The 6,802-nt window shown below is 38.9% G+C and overlaps 1 pseudogene; it reads right to left on the bottom strand.

The window, feature by feature from the left end:
• Positions 1-5,421: 5,421 nt before the first annotated feature.
• On the bottom strand, positions 5,422-6,375 carry LOC124974483 (RNA-binding protein with serine-rich domain 1-like; annotated as a pseudogene).
• Between the last annotated feature and the right edge of the window lie 427 nt (positions 6,376-6,802).

Below are 6,802 nucleotides of genomic sequence, written 5' to 3'. Positions count from 1 at the left end.
AATTGAAATTGCATTGAATCTGTATAGCACTTTTGGTAGTATGGCCATTTTGACAATATTAATTATTCCTCTCCAAGAACATGGGAAATCTTTCCATCTTCTATGGTTTTCTTTAATTTCTTTCTTTAGTGTTCTGCAGTTCTCATTGCAGAGGTCGTTCACCTCTTTTGTGAGATTGATTCCCAAGTATTTTATTTTTTTTTCGATGCTATTGTGAATGTGGTAGTTTTCCTATCTTCTCTTTCTGAAGATTCATCACTTATGTATAAAAATCCATTGGATTTAAGAGCATTGATCTTGTAACCTGCTACTTTACTGAATTATCTTATGAGTTCTAAAAGTTTTCTCGTGGAATTTCCAGTTTTCTCTAAATATAGAATCATGTCATCAGCAAACAGGGATAGTTTGAGTTCTTTTTTTTCCTATTCCTATCCCTTTAATTTATTTGGTTTGTCTAATTACTCTGGCTAGAGTTTCAAGGATGATGTTGAATATAAGTGGTGAAAGAGGGCATCCCTGCCTTTTTCCAGTTTTTAGTGGGAATGCTTTCAGTTTTTCACCTTTTTGAATGATATTGGCCTTGGGCTTAGTGTAGATGACCTTTACAATGTTAAGAAATGTTCCCACTCTCCCAATTTTTTCTAGTATTTTGAGCATGAAGGGATGCTGTATTTCATTGAATGCTTTTTCTGCATGTATTGAAATAATCATGTGATTATTGACTTTAAGTCTATTGATATGGTGATTTACATTGTTTGATTTCTGGATGTTGAACCAACCTTGCACCCCTGGGATAAAACCCCCTTGATTGTGGTCCACTATCTTTTTAATATATTTTTGTATGAGATTTGCTAAAATTTTGTTGAGAATTTTTGCATCGATGTTCATTAAGGATATTGGTCTGAAATTTTCTTTCCTTGATGTGTCTCTGTCTGGTTTAGGTATCAGAGTGATATTGGCTTCATAGAAAGAGTTTGGCAGGTTTCCCTCCTCTTCTATTTCATGGAATACTTTGAGGAGTATTGAAATGAGCTCTTCTTTTAAGATTTTGTGAACTCGGGTGAGAACCCATCTGGTCCTGGACTTTTCTTTGTTCTTAGGCTTTTGATGACCTCTTCTATTTCATTACTTGAAATTGATTTGTTTAAGTTGTGTATATACTCCTCATTCAATTTAGGTAATTCATATGTCTCTAGAAACTTGTTGATGTCTTTGAGGTTTTCTGTTATGTTGGAGTATAGATTTTCAAAATAGCTTCTAATTATGTTTTGTATTTCACTTGTGTCTCTTGTGATATTTCCTTGTTCATTCCGAATTTTATTAATTTGAATTTTCTCCCTCTTTCTCTTTTTTAGTGTGGCTAAGGGTTTAACAATTTTGTTTATGTTTTCAAATAACCAACTATTTATTTTGTTAACTTTTCCGATTGTTTCTTTTGTTTCAATTTTGTTGATTTCGGCTCTGATTTTAAATATTTCCTGTCTTCTACTACTTTTGTTGTTGGTCTGCTCTTCTTTTTCTAGGGCTTTGAGCTGTAGTGTTAAGTCATTTATTTGTTGATTTCTACTTCTTTTGTTGAATGCACCCCATGAAATAAATCTTCCTCTAAGTACTGCTTTCCTAGTGTCCCAGAGATTTTGATATGATGTGTCTTTGTTCTCATTTACTTCTAAGAATTATTTTTATTTCCCTCCTGAAGTCTTCTGTTATCTATTCATCATATAATAGTGTATTATTTAATCTCCAGGTTTTGAAGAAGTTTCTGTTTTTTACTCTGTCATTTATTTCTAATCCATTATGAGCTGATAGAATACAAGGTAGTATCTCTATCTTCTTGTATTTGCTAACAGTAGCTTTGTGGCATAAAATATGGTCTATTTTAGAGAAGGATTCATGTGCTGTTGAGAAGAAAGTGTATTCACTCTTTGTTGGATGGTATTTTCTATATATGTTGGTTAAGTCTAAATTGTTGATTGTGTTATTGAGTTCTATGGTTTCTTTATCAATTTTTGTTTTGAAGATCTATCCAGTGGTGATAGAGGTGTGTTAAAATCGCCTAGTATTGTTGTGTTGTGGTCTATTTCATTTCTGGAATTAAGAAGGATTTGTTTGACTTACATGGATGAGCCAATGTTTGGGGCATAGATATTTATGATTGTTATGTCTTGCTGATTTATGCTTCCCTTAAGCAGTATGTAATGTCCTTCTTTATCCCTTCTGAATAGTTTTGGCTGGAAGTCCACATTATCTGAAATGAGGATGGATACTCCAACTTTTTTGTAGTGTCCATGTGCATGGTATGTTTTTTCCCATCCTTTCACTTTCAGTCTATGGTTATCTCTTTCTATGAGATGAGTCTTTTGCAGGCAGCATATTGTTGGATCTTTCTTTTTAATCCAATTTGCCAGTCTTTGTCTTTTGATTGATCAGTTCAGGCCATTAACATTCAGGGTTATTATTGTGATATGATTTGTATTCCCAGTCATTTGACTCATTTTGTTTTTTGACATGATTTTTTTTTCTCCTTTATTTGGCTATTCCTTTAGGCTAGTTCCTCCCGTTGCTGATTTGCATCGTTGTTTTTCATCTCTTCCTCAAGGAATATTTTGCTGAGAATGTATTGTAATGCTGGCTTTCTTTTTGTAAATTCCTTTAGCTTTTGTTTATCATGGAAGGATCTTATTTTGTCATCATATCTGAGAGTAAGTTTTGCTGGGTATAAGATTCTTGGTTGGTATCCATTTTCTTTCAGGGATTGGTAAATATTGTTCCAGGCACTTCTAGCTTTTATTGTCTGGATTGAAAAATCTGCTGATATTCTTATTGGTTTCCCACTGAATGTAATTTGATTCTTTTTCTCTCATGTCCTTTAAAATTCTGTCTTTATTTTGTATGTTAGGTATTTTCATAATAATGTGCCTTTGTGTGTGTCTGTTGTAATTTTGTATATTTGGAGTCCTATAAGGCTCTTTTACTTGGATTTCCATCTCATTCATCAGATTTGGGAAATTTTCTGATATTATTTCATTGAATAGATTGTTCATTCGTTTGGTTTGTTTCTCTAAGCCTTCCTCAATCCCAACAATTCTTAAATTTGTTCTTTTCATGATATCCCATATTCTTGTAGATTCTGTTCATGATTTCTTACCATCTTCTCTGTTTGTTCAACTTTGTTTTCAGGGTTAAATATTTTGTCTTCATTGTCTGAGGTTCTGTCTTCCAAGTGTTGTATCCTATTGGTTATACTTTCTATGGAGTTTATCAGTTGGTTCATTGTTTCCTTCATTTCAAGCTTTTTTTTCAGTATCTCTAACTCTTTATTGAAATGATCTCTTGCTTCCCATATTTGCTCTTTTAGCTCTTGATTGGTGTGATCATTTAATGTCTGCATTTGCTCTTTCATCTCCTCCTTCAATGGCTGCATTTGCTCTTTCATCTCCTCGTTTGCTTCTCTGATTATTTTAATTATGTACATTCTGAACTCCCTTTCTGACATTTCTTCAGCTGTGCTGTCATTGGGTTTTATTGATATAGTATCTAGGTTTGTTTGGGACATTTTCTTCCCTTGTTTTCTCATATTGGTCAGATATCAGTGGGACTCTGAGATATTGCAGATTTCCTAAATTGACTTATAGTGTCCCTGTAGATTTCCAGTATATCACCTCCCAGCCTTCAGTAGCCTGAATTCTTAGAGGAACTTGATAATGCAGTGCTTCTGAAGAAAGCTGCCCCTAGCCTGTTACTGGTTCCAGGACTTGTAACTGGCTCTGTATGGAAAGGCTCTCACTGGTTGTCTGCCCTGAGAAGCTGGCCGTGGAAGGAGCCTATCACCAGATGGGGTAGGGCTTCTTGGAGAAATCTCTTGCTGCCCTGCCCTGGTCCCAGAGGCTGCCTGTGGGCCGGGGCTTGCCGCTGGCTCCGGGACTTGGAGTTAGCTCTGTGTAGAAAGGCTCTCACTGGGTGGCCTGCTCTGAGAAGCTGGTTGTGGAAGGAATCCACTGACGGAGGGAGCAGAGCTGCCTGGGGAAGGCACTAGCTGCCCTGCCCTGCTCTGGGAAGCCACCCTTGTCCGGGCCTGACACCCGGGCTGAGCTTCACCCAGTGGGGGAGACTAACCCCGTGGCTCTATGTTAGTCCGAGTCTCTCAGTTCCTCCCCTTCTTGAATCCTGGGTTCTGGAGCAACAGAGATGCAGTCACCCTCTAGTCCACCATCTTGGATCCTCCCTGTTGAGTCTTTTTAATTAGATCTATTTTAGTAAGTACCATACATGGACATATCTTAGTGTGCTATTCATTTGTGTTTACTTATTGACTGAGTGTGTTTTTATGTGCTTAATGACCATTCATATATTGCCTTTTAATATTCCTCTGTCTATTTAATTGGGCACAGTGGCAAATGCTATAGTGCCAGCAGTTCAGTAGGCAGGAGTATCATTTGTTCAAACCCAGCCTCAGCAAGAGCCAGGCACTAATGAATTCAGTGAGACCCTTTCTTCAAATAAAATACAAAATAGGGCTGGGCATGTGGTCCATGTTCCATTGCCCCTCAGTTCTATCCCAAGGACCCTCCCCTCCTAAATTTAGGTCTGTTTAAGTAATTTACCTAATTTTTAATTAGAATTTTTTGTTTCTATAAAATGGTTAAGTATGCTTTGTACATTTAGATATGGGTTTATTGTTGAGTATCTGTATTGTGAGATGTTTCCTCCATTTACTGGTTTGCCTTTTACATTCCTAGTAGTGGATTTTTAAAAATTTTGCATTCTCATGGTAGTTTCATTGAATACATTTTCATCACTACATAAAAAGTACAAACTCAACTTTATCTAAAATACTACTATGTAACACAACTCAAAACAAGTTTATAGTACTGACCGTACAATAAGAGAGAAGAAAAAGCAATGTACAGGTCTCCAAGGTATCCTGCAGGACCACTGTGATGGCAGTCATGATCTTGCAGAGCTGGCTCAAAACTTGCTCACCAATTTCAGATAATAAGGGAAATGTGGGGCAGGGTTGAGTAGCAACAACAGGTGGGGGGGCAACCCTACAGGTTGGAAGTGTATTGAAGCAGCAGGGAAAAGAGCAGGGTTAACAGGAATGGGACTTGGTCCCCCTTCCTGTGGACATAGCTGAGCAACAGAAAGGGTATAACCAGGTGTGCCAGACTGGTTCAGGTCATCTGTGAAGAGTATGATTCACACTGCCTCCTGGGAGTTTACTGGACCCTGCTGACTCTGCCAATGAACAGACAGTATTGGGTGAACTTTTTAACCAAAAACAAGCAGGGCACCTCAATGGGCACATCCCTGAACCATCAGCACTTCTGCAGCCAGAACCTCCCTGCAGAAGAAAGGCCTCAACTGCTGCCTTTGAAGCCAGCCCAAGTGAGGGGTCCTTTCCGGCTAACACTCCTTTAGCTAGGAAAGTGACAGCACTGAGTGGGGTGGAACATAAGGTATACATGAGTTTTGGTGGGTGTGTTTATCTGGAGCAGTTAGAATGGAGCAGTTTCTGTGATGGCAGTATCCTGCACAGCAGGACTGTCTGCTCATGGGAGACCTGTGTCTTGTACAGCGTACCTTCTTCTCCTCTGTGGGGGTGACATATGCCATGTAGGAAGTGGCAGCTGCATTCTTCAGGAGGGCTGAATCACTGAGGTTTTGGCTGGCCTAGACAAGGGGGCCAATGCAGCAGTAGCAGTGACCTTTTGGCCATCCATTTGTCCTCCATCTATGTGCTTCAGTGGCTTCTCAGCTTCATCTGGATTCTCAAACTCCACACATGCATAGCCTTTGGATAGATGAGGATTCACCCTTTCTACAGGCATGTCAATAATTTTAATTTTTCCAAAGGTGGAAAATATCTCCATGTTGTTATCCTTGGTCACATCCAGGTGAGGCTTCCAACATGCACTTTGGGTTTATGGGAAGGGCTCTGCCTTTTGCTGTATTTTACATCTTTTAGGTGTTTCGACTTTTGGAGCAGGATCACCACCTGTGCCATGTCTGCACCCAGAAGGAAGAGAAATCTGGAGGAGTTGCTGGAATGGGAGTTGCAGGATGTGCTGGATCTTCCCCAGCACCTGGATGCAGAGGAGGCACTGGAGACACTACTGAAGCCTGTGCTGCTTCTGAATCCTGAGCTGGAGGTGGAACTGCACAGAGACTTGATACTGCTGCTGCTTCCACTGGAAGTAGTGTGTCTCTTCCTAGGCTTATTCCTGCGATGGTCCTTCTCACTCATGTCTTTGGTGGTGCCTTTTTCTTTAGAGTGGTCCTTGCTTTTGGTAGGAGGGGGATCCCTAGTGCTGGACCTTTTATTATTGTTTTGACTCCTATCAAGCTCTTCTTTTTCACTACTGATAAATCCATTCTCCCCTTGAGGAGTTCAGAGAAGGAATGGTGGCCTCACTTATCTCAACTATCACTTCTAACTTGAGTCTGAGAAATATTTCCTGATGGGTTGCCAATTACACTAAAGAGCAGCATCTTCTAGCTGCCACCACCTCTTCATGCTCTCCTCAGCTGCTCCCTCATGGTATATTCTTAAAATAAATTGTTTTAACTTCATTTTATTTATTTTGATTTATTGCTAATGAATAGCATTCATTTTTTTCTCTCACAAAAATTATCACTCCCTACCTCAAACAAGGTCATGAGGACTTTTACCTGTTTCATTGTGTGAACTTTATAGTTCTAGATTAGATAACTGTCCTAGAATAAACGTAGGCATGTCAGACATTTGAATTAATTTTTGGATGTTCTGTTATTGTTCTGCTGATGCTTTAACACATGATCA

The sequence above is a fragment of the Sciurus carolinensis genome, unplaced genomic scaffold, assembly GCF_902686445.1.
Source record: "Sciurus carolinensis unplaced genomic scaffold, mSciCar1.2, whole genome shotgun sequence".
Classification (NCBI taxonomy): Eukaryota; Metazoa; Chordata; class Mammalia; order Rodentia; family Sciuridae; genus Sciurus; species Sciurus carolinensis.
This window is presented reverse-complemented; position numbering and strand designations above follow the sequence as displayed.